General features: G+C 40.3%; 1 protein-coding gene across 2 annotated transcripts in view; it reads left to right on the top strand.

Moving 5' to 3' along the window:
- The window catches only part of COBL (cordon-bleu WH2 repeat protein), a 558,417-nt gene that overhangs the window by 86,482 nt on the left and 456,248 nt on the right, over window positions 1–15,687 (top strand). The window lies entirely within an intron of this gene.

Below are 15,687 nucleotides of genomic sequence, written 5' to 3'. Positions count from 1 at the left end.
TCATAATTTTCGGCCAGTGGGAGCTAGCTGTCCAATGTTGAAAATTCAAAACACAATCATATATAGCCTGTGAGGCAAATTTATTTTTATTCACAGGGTGGTATATTTGAAGTCTGTAAGTATACCGCAACTCCATAAGTTGCAATGTTTTTGAACAGAGGTAAACGGGACAAAATGTAAATGGATGTTGGTAAAAGATGGAGGATTTGAGAAATAATCATATAAAGTGTTCAGTGTATGTGGGTATGTAATAGGGATGAGAGAATGAGAATAATAATCTGTAATTTACGTAATGTTGGGAAATGAATATATTTGGCAATGTTATGTTGTGTCAAATTGTGATCGTATAGTGGTGTGTAATGATAAGAATGTGTTGTAAAATGCATCGGAAAAAAGTGTACAAAAAATATGAGTGTTGTCAGTTGAAAGCTGCTAGATCTAGGTTGGCGTTGAGGCCCGCTGGATACAATGTTTTTAATTTGTATATCCAGTAGGTCTCTCGCTGTCTCAGTTTTGTTAACCTGTAATAATCTGATGACATTGGAACATAATATATCGGAAAATATTTGAAGATGAATGGATTACCATTATGTTTGGTTAAACAGTGGTTGGGTATACTGTGTTTGTTCTTGTTTTTTTTTTTGAAGTTTTTACAGTTACGGTGATGTTCACCCCATCAAGTTCTAACTTTTCTGGAGGTGCAGCCTACATATTGTAGGCCGCATATACACTCCATGAGATAAACTACAAAAACAGATTCACAATTAAAGAAACCTAGGATTTTGAAAGATTCCCCTGTGACTGTCGACTTAAAAGTTTTAGTTCTGGATTTTATTAATTTGCAAGAACCACATCCTGATTTTCCATATTTGTAGATGCCATATAGACCAAAGATTCCCTTTCTTTTAATTGTAACATTTTGTTGTTTGCTAGTTTGATGAACATGTTTTACTCTCTTACTAGGAGCAAGTTTGTTTCTCAAAGTTGGTGCTCTACTATACACAATTTTTGGTTTATTGTTGACTAAGTATATGTTGTATTTTGTAAAAATCAGAATTATATTGTGTTATAAACAGAGTTTCCCTGGTTTCGAAATCGGAATCAGACCTACTAGTTTGACCTTTTTCTATTTTTGTTGTTTGTAAAATATTGGTTCTGTCTAAATTCTTTGTTCTATCTAGAGCTTGATCTAGCAAAAAGGGAGGGTATCCTTTATGTATAAATCTGTCATATAGAATTCTACTTTGTTCTAAAAATGTGTCCAACTCTGCACAATTACGTCTTATTCTTCTAAACTGGCTGTAAGGAATATTGTAAATCCAACCCTTATGATGGTTGCTATTATAATTTAAGAAGCTGTTGCTGTCCACATCTTTGAAATATGTTTTAGACGTTATGATATTGTTGGATCCCAAACTTAATATGAGATCTAAGTATTCTATATTTGTTGTTTGTATGTTGGCTGTAAAATTTAGGCCCATATTGTTAAGGTTGAGATGGTTAACAAAAAATTCTGCTGATGATCTGTCTCCCTCCCATAGGCAGATCAAATGATCAATGTAGCGGCCATAGAAAACCAGGTTCGCCGCAAACTCAGCCAAATATATGTATCTCTCCTCAAAGAGATCCATAAACAGATTGGCGAAGCTGGGGGCAAACCTGGTCCCCATGGCCGTACCCTTGGTTTGTAAATAATAGCGGTCTTGATAAATGAAGTAATTGTGTTGAAGGATAAAATAGATACTTTCTAGAATAAATGACCATTGTGCACTCTGTCAATATATGTCCTGTTCAAGGAAATGGGAGACTGCTGAAACTCCCAAGTCGTGTGTAATATTGGAGTACAGCGAACTGACATTGCATGTAATCCATAATAAATTTCTGTTACTTATGGATATGTTACTAATTTGTTGTAGTAAATGTGTACTGTCTTTAATATAAGAAGGAAGTGTTATCACAAATTTCTGCCTTGACAGACTATTTTCCCTGCCCTTCCCCCCCTCCTATCCTCCCTATTCCCTTCTCCCTTGCCCTCCCTTTCTTTCTGTTCCCTCCTTTCTTACCTATTGGATCTAGGGAGACGCTCATCAGTCATGTGGATTATTATATATCTCTGGGAGTAATAACCTCTTATTGATAACCTGCAGCTCATACTGCTACTCTCTCTTACTTTAGCCTACGGCATAACATATTGTTCACTTTTCCCGCCTATGTTCTTACATCGTACTATAACTTGTTTTATTTCAGCTGTTTTCAATTGAGAAATGTTTTTTATTCACTCAAAGGGTTCCTCTTGGTGCTTCTACGAGTTTGTCTTATCATGTCAAGGGGAGCCTCTTTATATCATCACTGTTTATCGTGTCTTCTGTGAAACTTTTGTGAACGATGTTCTTTTTACCGTAACTTTTCTGTATTTTGCCGTTTTCTTTTGTATTTTTGTATTTCTCTTGTAAGGTGTATCCAGTCCATGGGTTCATCCATTACTTGTGGGATATTCTCCTTCCCAACAGGAAGTTGCAAGAGGACACCCACAGCAGAGCTGTCTATATAGTTCCTCCCCTAACTGCCACCCCCAGTCATTCTCTTGCAACTCTCGACAAGAAAGGAAGCATCAAGAGATATGTGGTGACTTAGTGTAGTTTTAACTTCAATCAAGAGTTTGTTATTTTTAAACGGTACCGGCGTTGTACTGTTTTTCTCTCAGGCAGAAATTAGAAGAAGAGTTCTGCCTGGAGATTTGATGATCTTAGCGGTTTGTAACTAAGGTCCACTGCTGTTCTCACACGTAACTGAAGAATATGGGACAACTTCAGTTGGGGGGATGGCCTGCAGATTACCTGCTTTGAGGTATGTTCAGTAATTTTATTTCTAGAGAGATGATATGAGTTCTAGAAAATACTGACAGAGCCTTGTGTACTGAGGTAAGCCTGATGCAGTGATTTAACAGCGACTGGGATCATGCTTACAGAACAGGGTAATACTCATGTTAATACTTATATTACTTAGGGACAAAACGTTTTCATGATTTTAAAAATAGGACGTTTTTTTCTCTGAGGGAGATAACTCTTTATTTGGGGCCTAGTTTCCACATGGCTAATCAGACACTCCTAGGAGTACTTTCTTAAGGCCCCTCTGTCATCCAGTACATGGTGGGAGGGGCCTATTTTAGCGTTCTAAATGCGCAGTTTTATTCAGACTGAGACATCCAGCTTCCCCAGAGGAGTCCTCTGTCTCCTGAGGACCATTACAAGGGGTTTATTTCTGCACAGAATCGTATTTGTGGGCAGTTAGGAGCCTCAGCAGAGCTAACTGTCTTTTTAACGTTTTTTAACGTTTTTCAATCCGGTTTGGGGCCTAAGGGGTTAATCATCCATTTGCAAGTGGGTGCAATGCTGCTTTAGTCCCTTACACACACTGTAAAAATTTCAAAGAATTTGCTTTATTTTTTCACTGTTTTTGCAGTTTGTGTTAGTTTTTCTCTTGTAAAGGTGTATCCAGTCCACGGGTTCATCCATTACTTGTGGGATATTCTCCTTCCCAACAGGAAGTTGCAAGAGGACACCCACAGCAGAGCTGTCTGTATAGCTCCTCCCCTAACTGCCACCCCCAGTCATTCTCTTGCAACTCTCGACAAGAAAGGAAGTATCAAGAGATATGTGGTGACTTAGTGTAGTTTTTACCTTTTTAAACGGTACCGGCGTTGTACTGTTTTACTCAGGCAGAAATTGGATAAACCTGTTGCTCCGCCATTGAGTTTAAATTTAGTTCTTAAATTTAGTTCTTAAAGTTCTTCAAGGGGTTCCGTTTGAACCTTTGCATTCCATAGATATTAAACTTTTATCTTGGAAAGTTCTGTTTTTAGTAGCTATCTCCTCGGTTCAAAGAGTTTCGGAGTTGTCTGCTTTACAGTGTGATTCACCTTATCTGATTTTCCATGCAGATAAGGTAGTTTTGCGTACCAAACCTGGGTTTCTTCCTAAGGTAGTATCTAATAAGAATATCAATCAGGAGATTGTTGTTCCTTCATTATGTCCTAATCCTTCCTCAAAGAAGGAACGTCTTTTACACAATCTTGATGTGGTTCGTGCTTTAAAATTTTATTTACAAGCTACGAAGGATTTTCGTCAAACATCTGCTTTGTTTGTTGTCTACTCTGGACAGAGGAAAGGCCAAAAGGCTTCGGCAACTTCTCTTTCTTTTTGGCTGAGAAGCATAATCCGCTTAGCTTATGAGACTGCTGGCCAGCAGCCTCCTGAAAGAATTACAGCTCATTCCACTAGAGCGGTGGCTTCCACATGGGCTTTTAAAAATGAGGCCTCTGTTGAACAGATTTGTAAGGCGGCGACTTGGTCTTCGCTTCATACTTTTTCTAAATTCTACAAATTTGATACTTTTGCTTCTTCGGAGGCTATTTTTGGGAGAAAGGTCTTACAGGCAGTGGTGTCTTCCGTTTAACCCCTTAATGACAACTGACGTACCAGGTACGTCATGCAAAAACTAACTGTTAATGACAATAGACGTACCTGGTACGTCAGTTGTCTAACAGAGTGCTGGAAGTGATCACAATCGCTTCCAGCAGCTCTGAGGGTATTGCAGTGATGCCTTGATATGGAGGCATCCTGCAATACCCCTTTACAAGCCTCTGATGCAGAGAGAGCCACTCTGTGGTAGCGATGGTAGCGATGGTGCCGTTGTCCGGGTGGGAGGAGAGAGCATGTGCGCGCGTGCACGATGCGCGCACGTGCACAGGGTTGCGCGTGCACAGGGTTGCACGTGCACGTGCGCACATTAGCCACACTGACACCAATGAAGGAAGGAAGGGGGAAAAAAAGTTAATTTTTTTTTTTTACATATAAAAGGATCTTGGAGGGGGAGGGGGTGGGGGTATTGTGGGGGGGGGGGGGCTGCTACACTACAGAAATAATTAAAAATAAAAATAAATGTTATAAATAAAATTAAAATACTTTGGTTTGTGGGGCCAAACTGGGTACTGGCAGACAGCTGCCAGTACCCAAGATGGCGGTAATTAGGTAGGGGAGAGGGTTAGAGAGCTGGAGGGGGGGATCAGGGAGGTTGGTGCTAAGGCAGGGGTCCATCACAACTAAAATATTTTATTATTTTTATTTAAAAATAAACAAAAAACTCTTTTATTTAGTACTGGCAGACTTGCTGCCAGTACTTAAGATGGCGGGAACAATTGTAGGGTGGGGGAGGCAAGAGAGCTGTTTGGGAGGGATCAGGGGTGGGATGTGTCAGGTGGGAGGCTGATCTCTAAAATTAACCCTGCAACTCCCTACAAGCTACCTAATTTAACCCCTTCACTGCTGGGCATAATTCACGTGTGGTGCGCAGCAGCATTTAGCGGCCTTCTAATTACCAAAAAGCAACGCCAAAGCCATATAAGTCTGCTATTTCTGAACAAAGGGGATCCCAGAGAAGCTTTTACAACAATTTCTGCCATAATAGCACAAGCTGTTTGTAAATAATTTCAGTGAGAAACCTAAAATTGTGAAAAATGTAACGTTTTTTTTTATTTGCTCGCATTTGGCGGTGAAATGGTGGCATAAAATATACCAAAATGGGCCTAGATCAATACTTGGGGTTGTCTACTACACTACACTAAAGCTAAAATTAACCTTACAAGCTCCCTACAAGCTCCCTAATTAACCCCTTCACTCCTGGGCATAAAACACGTGTGGTGCGCAGCTGCATTTAGCGGCCTTCTAATTACAAAAAAGCAACCACAAAGCCATATAAGTCTGTTATTTCAGAAAAAGGGGATCCCAGAGAAGCATTTACAACCATTTGTGCCATAATTGCAGAAGCTGTTTGTAAATAATTTCAGTGGGAAACCTAAAGTTTGTGACAAAATTTGTGAAAAAGTGAACTTTTTTTTTTTTTATCGCATTTGGCGGTGAAATGGTGGCATGAAATATACCAAAATGGGCCTAGATCAATACTTTGGGATGTCTTCTAAAACAAAATATATACATGTCAAGGGATATTCAGGTATTCCTGACAGATATCAGGGTTCCAAAGTAACTAGCGCTAATTTTGAAAAAAAGTGGTTTGGAAATAGCAAAGTGCTACTTGTATTTATTGCCCCATAAATTGCAAAAAAAGCAAAGAACGTGTAAACATTGGGTATTTCGAAAATCAGGACAAAATTTATAAACTATTTAGCATGGGTGTTTTTTGGTGGTTGTAGATGTGTAACAGATTTTGGGGGTCAAAGTTAGAAAAAGTGTGTTTTTTTCCATTTTTTCCTAATATTTTATAATTTTTTTTTTTTAGTAAATTATAAGATATGATGAAAATAATGGTATCTTTAGAAAGTCCATTTAGTGGCGAGAAAAACGGTATATAATATGTGTGGGTACAGTAAACGAGTAAGAGGAAAATTACAGCTAAACGCAAACACTGCAGAAATGTAAAAATAGCCATTGTCATTAAGGGTAAGAAAATTGAAAAATGGTCCGGTCATTAAGGGGTTAAGTTCTTGCCTTGTCCCTCCCTTCATCCGTGTCCTAAAGCTTTGGTATTGGTATCCCACAAGTAATGGATGAACCCGTGGACTGGATACACCTTTACAAGAGAAAACAAAATTTATGCTTACCTGATACATTTATTTCTCTTGTGGTGTATCCAGTCCATGGCCCGCCCTGTCATTTTAAGGCAGGTGTTTTTTATTTTTAAACTACAGTCACCACTGCACCCTATAGTTTCTCCTTTTTTCTTGCTTGTCTTCGGTCGAATGACTGGGGGTGGCAGTTAGGGGAGGAGCTATATAGACAGCTCTGCTGTGGGTGTCCTCTTGCAAATTCCTGTTGGGAAGGAGAATATCCCACAAGTAATGGATGAACCCATGGACTGGATACACCACAAGAGAAATAAATTTATCAAGTAAGCATAAATTTAGTTTTTTCTCTTAAAGGCACAGTAACATTTTTGTTTAATTGCTGTTTTACCTTTATGAAAGTGTTTTCCAAGCTTGCTTGTCTCATTACTAGTCTGTTAAACATGTCTGACATAGAGGAAACTCCTTGTTCAATATGTTTAGAAGCCATGGTGGAACCCCCTCTTAGAATGTGTACCAAATGTACTGAAATTTATATAAACTATAAAGACCATATTATGGCACTTAAAGATTTATCTCCAGGGGATTGTCTGACTTAAAAAAAGGGAGATTATGCCATCTAACTCTCCCCATGTGTCAGAACTTATAACTCCCGCTCAAGTGACGCCAAGTACAGCTAGCGCGTCTAATTCATTTACCTTGCGGGACATAGCGGCAGTTATGAATAATACCCTCACAGAGGTATTTTCCAAACTGCCAGGGTTACAAGGAAAGCGAGACAGCTCTGGGGCTAGAACTAATACAGAGCTTTCTGACTCTTTATTGCCTATGTCCGATATACCCTCACAATACTCAGAAGCCGAGGCAGGTGAGCTTCTATCTGTGGGTGAACCTTCAGACTCAGGGAGGGCGTTACTTCAGCCTGATTCTAAAATGACAGTGTTTAAATTTATGCTTGAAAACCTCCGCTTATTGCTTAGGGAGGTTTTAGCGACTCTGGATGACTGTGACCCCATTGTGGTTCCAGAGAAATTGTGTAAAATGGACAAATACTTTGCAGTGCCTGTTTACACTGATGTTTTTCCAGTCCCTAAGAGGTTTTCGGAAATTATTACTAAGGAATGGGATAGACCAGGTGTGCCATTCTCTCCCTCTCCTGCTTTCAAAAAGATGTTTCCCGTAGATGCCGCCATGCGGGACTCGTGGCAGACGGTCCCTACGGTGGAGGGAGCAGTCTCTACCCTAGCTAAGCATACAACTATCCCCGTCGAGGACAGTTGTGCTTTCCTAGATCCTATGGATAAAAAATTGGAGGGTCTCCTTAAGAAAATTTTATACATCAAGGTTTTATTCTCCAGCCTCTTGCATGCATAGTCCCAGTTACTGCTGCAGCGGCTTTTTGGTTCGAGTCTCTCGAGGAGGCTCTGCAGGTAGGACCAAACAGAATAATTTTCGTTCTTTTCGAAACTTTAAGAGTGGCACAGCTTCAACTCCCTCTACTGCAAAACAAGAGGGGAATTTCGCCCAGTCCAAACCAGTCTGGAGACCTAACCAGGCTTGGAGCAAGGGGAAGCAGGCCAAGAAGCCTGCGGCTGCCTCTAAGACAGCATGAAGGAGTAGCCCCCGATCTGGGACCGGATCTAGTGGGGGGTAGACTTTTTCTCTTTGCCCAGGCTTGGGCAAGAGACGTCCAGGATCCCTGGGCGCTAGAGATTGTTTCCCAGGGATATCTTCTGGAATTCAAAGGGTCATCTCCAAAGGGGAGATTTCATCTCTCACAACTATCTTCAAACCAGATAAAAAGAGAGGCATTCTTACATTGCGTTCAAGACCTACTGGTTATGGGAGTGATACACCCAGTTCCAAGAGAGGAACAGGGGCTGGGTTTCTATTCAAACCTGTTTATAGTTCCCAAAAAAGAGGGAACTTTCAGACCTATCTTGGATCTCAAGATCCTAAACAAATTTCTTAGGGTCCCATCCTTCAAGATGGAGACAATTCGAACCATCCTTCCTATGATCCAGGAGGGTCAATATATGACTACAGTGGACTTAAAGGATGCTTATCTCCACATTCCGATTCACAGAGATCATCATCAGTTCCTCAGATTCGCCTTCCTAGACAGGCATTACCAGTTTGTGGCTCTTCCCTTTGGGTTAGCCACGGCACCAAGAATCTTTACGAAGGTTCTAGGGTCCCTTCTGGTGGTTCTAAGGCCACGGGGCATAGCGGTAGCCCCTTACCTAGACGACATTCTGATTCAGGCGTCTACTCTTCAAATCGCCAAGTCCCATACGGACATTGTTCTGGCCTTTCTGAGCTCTCATGGGTGGAAAGTGAACATAGAAAAGAGTTCTCTCTCCCCTCTCACAAGAGTTTCCTTCCTAGGGACTCTAATAGATTCAGTAGAAATGAAAAATTTTCTGACAGAAGTCAGGATATCAAAGCTTCTAACTTCTTGCCGTGCTCTTCATTCCACTCCTCGGCCATCTGTGGCTCAGTGTATGGAAATGATCGGCTTAATGGTTGCGGCAATGGACATAGTTCCGTTTGCCCGCCTACATCTCAGACCACTGCAACTTTGCATGCTCAACCAGTGGAATGGAGACTACACAGATTTGTCTCCTCTGTTAGATCTGGATCAAGAGACTAGGGATTCTCTTCTCTGGTGGTTATCTCGGGTCCATCTGTCCAGGGGAATGAGTTTCCGCAGGCCAGAGTAGACTATAGTGACAACAGATGCCAGCCTTCTGGGCTGGGGTGCAGTCTGGAACTCCCTGAAAACTCAGGGTTCGTGGACTCAGGAGGAAGCCCTCCTTCCAATAAACATTCTAGAACTAAGAGCCATATTCAATGCTCTTCAGGCTTGGCCTCAACTAGCTACGGCCAAGTTCATCAGATTTCAGTTGGACAATATCACGACTGTAGCCTATATCAACCATCAGGGGGGAACAAGGAGTCCCCTGGCCATGATGGAGGTTTCCAAGATAATTCTATGGGCAGAGATTCACTTGTGCCATCTCTCAGCTATCCATATCGCAGGAGTAGAGAACTGGGAGGCGGATTTTCTAAGTCGGCAGACTTTTCATCCAGGGGAGTGGGAGCTCCATCCGGAGGTATTTGCCCAGCTGATTCAACTATGGGGCAAACCAGAACTGGATCTGATGGCGTCTCGTCAGAACGCCAAACTTCCTCGTTACGGGTCCAGGTCAAGGGATCCCCAGGCAAAGCTGATAGATGCTCTAGCAGTGCCCTGGTCCTTCAGCCTGGCTTATGTGTTTCCACCGTTTCCTCTCCTCCCTCGTCTGATTGCCAAGATCAAGCAGGAGAGAGCTTTGGTGATTTTGATAGCACCTGCGTGGCCACGCAGGACTTGGTATGCAGATCTGGTGGACATGTCATCCTTCCCACCATGGACTCTGCCGCTGAGGCAGGACCTTCTACTCCAAGGTCCATTCAAACATCCAAATCTAGTTTCTCTGCGTCTGACTGCTTGAATTTATCAAAGCGTGGTTTCTCAGAGTCGGTCATTGATACCTTGATTCAGGCTCGAAAGCCTATCACCAGGAAAATCTATCATAAGATATGGTGTAAATATCTTCATTGGTGTGAATCCAAGGGTTACTCTTGGAGTAAGGTCAGGATTCCTAGGATACTATCATTTCTCCAAGATGGATTGGAAAAGGGATTATCGGCTAGTTCCTTAAAGGGACAGATTTCTGCTCTGTCTATTCTTTTACACAAGCGTCTGGCTGATGTTCCAGATGTTCAGGCGTTTTGTCAGGCTTTGGTTAGAATCAGGCCTGTGTTTAAACCTGTTGCTCCGCCATGGAGTTTAAATTTAGTTCTTAAGGTTCTTCAAGGTGTTCCGTTTGAACCCTTGCATTCCATAGATATCAAGCTGTTATCTTGGAAAGTTCTGTTTTTAGTATCTATCTCTTCGGCTCGAAGAGTTTCAGAGTTATCTGCCTTGCAGTGTGATTCCCCTTATCTGATCTTCCATGCAGATACGGTAGTTTTACGTACCAAACCTGGGTTTCTTCCTAAGGTAGTATCTAATAGGAATATCAATCAAGAAATTGTTGTTCCTTCACTGTGTCCTAATCCTTCTTCAAAGAAGGAACGTCTATTACACAATCTTGACGTGGTTCGTGCTTTAAAGTTTTATTTGCAAGCTACTAAGGATTTTCGGCAAACATCTGCATTGTTTGTCGTCTACTCTGGACAGAGGAGAGGCCAAAAGGCTTCGGCATCTTCTCTTTATTTTTGGATGATAAGCATAATCCGTTTAGCTTATGAGACTGCTGGCCAGCAGCCTCCTGAAAGAATTACAGCTCATTCCACTAGAGCGGTAGCTTCCACATGGGCTTTTAAAAATAAGGCCTCTGTTGAACAGATTTGTAAGGCGGCGACTTGGTCTTCGCTTCATACTTTTTCGAAATTTTACAAATTTGATACTTTTGCTTCTTCGGAGGCTAATTTTTGGGAGAAAGGTCTTACAGGCAGTGGTGCCTTCCGTTTAAGTACCTGCCTTGTCCCTCCCTTCATCCGTGTCCTAAAGCTTTGGTATTGGTATCCCACAAGTAATGGATGAACCCGTGGACTGGATACACCTTACAAGAGAAAACAAAATTTATGCTTACCTGATAAATTTCTTTCTCTTGTGGTGTATCCAGTCCACGGCCCGCCCTGTCACTTTAAGGCAGGTGTTTTTTATTTTTAAACTACAGTCACCACTGCACGGTATAGTTTCTCCTTTTTTCTTGCTTGTCTTCGGTCGAATGACTGGGGGTGGCAGTTAGGGGAGGAGCTATATAGACAGCTCTGCTGTGGGTGTCCTCTTGCAACTTCCTGTTGGGAAGGAGAATATCCCACAAGTAATGGATGAACCCGTGGACTGGATACACCACAAGAGAAAGAAATTTATCAGGTAAGCATAATTTTTTAAAAAAAAAAACAATAAAAACTCATTTAAAAAAAAATAAAAAAAAAATTAGACATGCACAATGATCAAAATTTCAGTTCAGTCGACTTGTTCTTTCCACAATTTTGAACCCTTTCAAGTTGTCGAACTTTTGTTTGTTTGTTTCAGACAAATTTAGTTAAACTTAGATTCATTTTTAAACAACATTCGTTAAACAAATAAAATGCCTAAGTTAAATTAAAAAACCCTACCTACACTATTTAACCCTTAAACCACCACAACCCTCATCACACAAAAACCCACTAAACTAAACTGCCACAACCCCAATCATAAAAACCTGCTACACTATATTAACCCCTAAGGCTTAAACCGCAACAACCCCATCCTAAACCCCCCCTACACAACTTAACCACTAAGACCTAAACCGCCACAACCCCATTTAAAAAAAAACTACACTACTTAACCCCTAAACCGCCATAACCCTCATCCCAAAAAAACCTACAATACTCCTACTCTACCACAACCGCCATCACAAAAGCACCTTAAAGGGACACTATACCCAAACATTTTCTTTTATGATTAAGGTAGAGAAACCAATTTTAAACAACATTCCAATTTACTTCTATTACCTAATTTGCTTTATTCTTTAGATATACTTTAATGAAGAAATAGCAATGCACACAGTGAACCAATCACAGGAGGCATCTATGTGCAGCTACCAATCAGCAGCTACTAAGCATATCTAGATATGCTTTTCAGCAAAGAATATCAAGAGAATGAAGCAAAATAGATAATAGAAGTAAATTAGAAAGTTGTTTATAATGGTATGCTCTTTCTAAATCATGAAAGAAAAAAATGGGTTTCATGTCCCTTTAACTACATAACCCCTAAACTGCCTCAACCCCATTGCAAAAAAACCCCTACACTACTTAACCCCTAAGCATTTCATTAGTTTCTGACACATTTAGTTAAACTTACATTTGTTTAAAAACAACATTTGTAAAACAACTAAAATGTCTAAGTTAAATAAAAAAAAAACCTAACTACACTATTTAACCTCTAAACTGTCACAATCCCTATCGCAAAAACCCGCTAAACTAAACTGCCACAACCCCAGTCGCAAAAACCTGCTTCACTATATTAACCTTTAAGGCCTAAAACAACACAACTCCCATCCCAAACCCCACTTACACAACTTAACCACTAAGGCCTAAACTGCCACAACCCCATTGCAAAAACCCCTACACTACTTAACTCCTAAACTACCACAACCCCATTACAAAAAAATCCTACACTACTTAACAGCTTATGTTCTTGATACAGTGGCGGTTCTCTCCTCGGCCGCAGTCCAAGGTGGTGGTCCTCTACCTGGAGGCAGCTCCACCGCGCATGTCCTGTCCTTGGTGCCAGTCCTTGGCAGTGGTCCTCTCCTTGGCAGTGGTCCTCTCTCTAGCAGCAATCCTCAGCAGCAGTACTCTTGAGTGGTCCTCAGCTCCTCTTCTTCTTGGCTCCTCTTCATGCTGTCCCCGCTGCACACTGAGCCTTGAATGCCAGTTTTCCATCTTTATAGGGGTGTCCTGGAAATTCTATTGGCCAATCTTAAATTCAATTTCAAGAGAAGGAGCTTCTTCTTTATTTTTTTAATTTAGCCAAAAGGAAAAAAAATCGAATTCTATTGGCCTAATGGTTTTTAAAATTAGCCAGTAGGAAAAAAGCTAATTTTTCATTGGGTGAACCAATGTCAGGAGGCATATATGTGCAGCCACCAATCAGCAGCTAGCTCAAAGTAGTATATTGCTGTCCCTGATATATGCTTTTCAACAAATTATACCAAGAGAATAAAGCAAATTAAATAATAGGTGTATATTGGAAAGTCGTTTAAAATAACATGCTCTATTTGAATCATGAAAGACAAAATGTGGGTTTTCTTGCCCCTTTAAACAATCCTTTTTTGTAGCACAGGGAGACAATTCATTATTTATCATAAATATATATCAACTCTCTAAATAACCCAACCATGTTTTCTTCTACATTTTATTTATTCTGTAAATCATTCAATTATTAACAGCATTATAAACAGGAGATTTTATCACTAGATGTAATTTTTGCCAGATAGTTCTTTCAGGGCCTGTTTTATAAAGGTATAACTGTGCATGCCTAATAACAAAAATTCCTTTGAGTGTTGTTAATAGATATTTGGGGAATTTGTTTTTATTATAGACAAAAATATGCTTACTACCAGCCATTGATTACTCTCAACACAGAGCACTTGTTGTGGTAAAGCATTTGTTCCATTTGAGCAATCACTACAGTCTTTGGCCTAGTTTCCATTGCTGCTGTAAACTGTATCAACTGGTGATAACAAGTATATCCATTAAAGTCTATAGAAATGTTTTATGTTACCCCAGTTCACCCAGTTTACAACCACAGTGAAAACTAGACCTGTGCAGGGAAAGATTTTAGAGTTAAATTAAATACAATTATTTTAAGAAATGATTTTAAATGTTATGCTTTCCTTTTCTGCAAGACAGACTAGTGCTTTATTTACATACACCTAGATTACGAGTTTTGCGTTAACAGGGGTGAGGTGCTAACACTTAGTTTATGCTCACCGCTCACCTACAGACAACACTGCTATTACAGGTTTTTTTCAATCCGGCGTTAGCCTCTAAAAAGTGAGCGGAGAGCAAAATTTAGCTCCATATCTCACCTCAATACCAGCGCTGCTTACGGTAGTGGTGAGCTGGCTAAACGTGCTTGTGCACGATTTCCCCATAGGAATCAATGGGGCAGTTTTGGCTGAAAAAAACCTAACACCTGAAAAAAAGCAGCGTTCAGCTCCTAACGCAGCCCCATTGATTCCTATGAGGAAATACATTTTATGTCTACACCTAACACCCTACATTATACTTATGAACCCCTAATCTGTCGCCCCCAACATCGCCGCCACCTACATTATATTTATTAACCCCTAATCTGCAGCTTCCAACGTCGCCGCAACTATATTAAATGTATTAACCCCTAATCTGCCACCGGCAACGTTGCCGCCACTATAAAAAAAGTTATTAACCCCTAAACCTAAGCCTAACCCTAACACCCCCCTAACTTATATAATTTAAATAAATCTAAATAAAATAACTACAATTAAATAAATTATTCCTCTTTAAAACTAAATACTTACCTATAAAATAAACCCTAAGATAGCTACAATATAACTAATAATTACATTGTATCTAGCTTAGGGTTTATTTTTATTTTACAGGCAGGTTTGTATTTATTTTAACTAGGTACAATAGTTATTAAATAGTTATTAACTATTTAATAACTACCTAGTTAATATAAAGACAAATTTACCTGTAAAATAAAACCTAACCTAAATTACAATTACACCTAACACTACACTATAATTAAAATAATTTCCTAAATTAACTACAATTAATTACAATTAAATTAAATAAACTAAAGTACGAAACCCCCCCCCCACTAAATTACAGAAAAAAATAAAATAATTACAAGAATTTTAAACTAATTACACCTAATCTAATCCCCCTAATAAAATAAAAAAGACCCCCAAAATAATAAAAATCCCTATCCTATACTAAATTGCAAATAGCCCTTAAAATGGCTTTTTGTGGGGCATTGCCCCAAAGTAATCAGCTCTTTTACCTGTAAAAAAAAATACAATACCCCCCACATTAAAACCCACCACCCACACACCCAACCCTACTCTAAAACCCACCCAATCCCCCTTTAATAAAACCTAACACTAACCTCTTGAAGATCACCCTACCTTGAGACGTCTTTACCCAGCCGGGCACAAGTGGTCCTCCAGAGGCTCAGAAGTCTTCATCCGATCCGTGCAGAAGAGGACCTCCACACAGGCAGAAGTCTTCATCCAGACGGCATCTTCTTTCTTCAACCATCCGGAGCAGAGCGGGTCCATCTTCAAGCCAGCCGACACGGAGCATCCTCTTCTTCCGACGACTCCCGACGAATGAAGGTTCCTTTAAATGACGTCATCCAATTAAGGTAGGAAAAATCCTATTGGCTGATCCAATCAGCCAATAGGATTGAGCTCGCATTCTATTCCAATCAGTCAATAGAATGCGGGCTCAATTCTATTGGCTGATTGCATCAGCCAATAGGATTTTTCCTACCTTAATTCCGATTGGCTGATAGAATCCTA

Source organism: Bombina bombina, chromosome 5 (assembly GCF_027579735.1).
Source record: "Bombina bombina isolate aBomBom1 chromosome 5, aBomBom1.pri, whole genome shotgun sequence".
NCBI classification, from domain to species: domain Eukaryota; kingdom Metazoa; phylum Chordata; class Amphibia; order Anura; family Bombinatoridae; genus Bombina; species Bombina bombina.
This window is presented reverse-complemented; position numbering and strand designations above follow the sequence as displayed.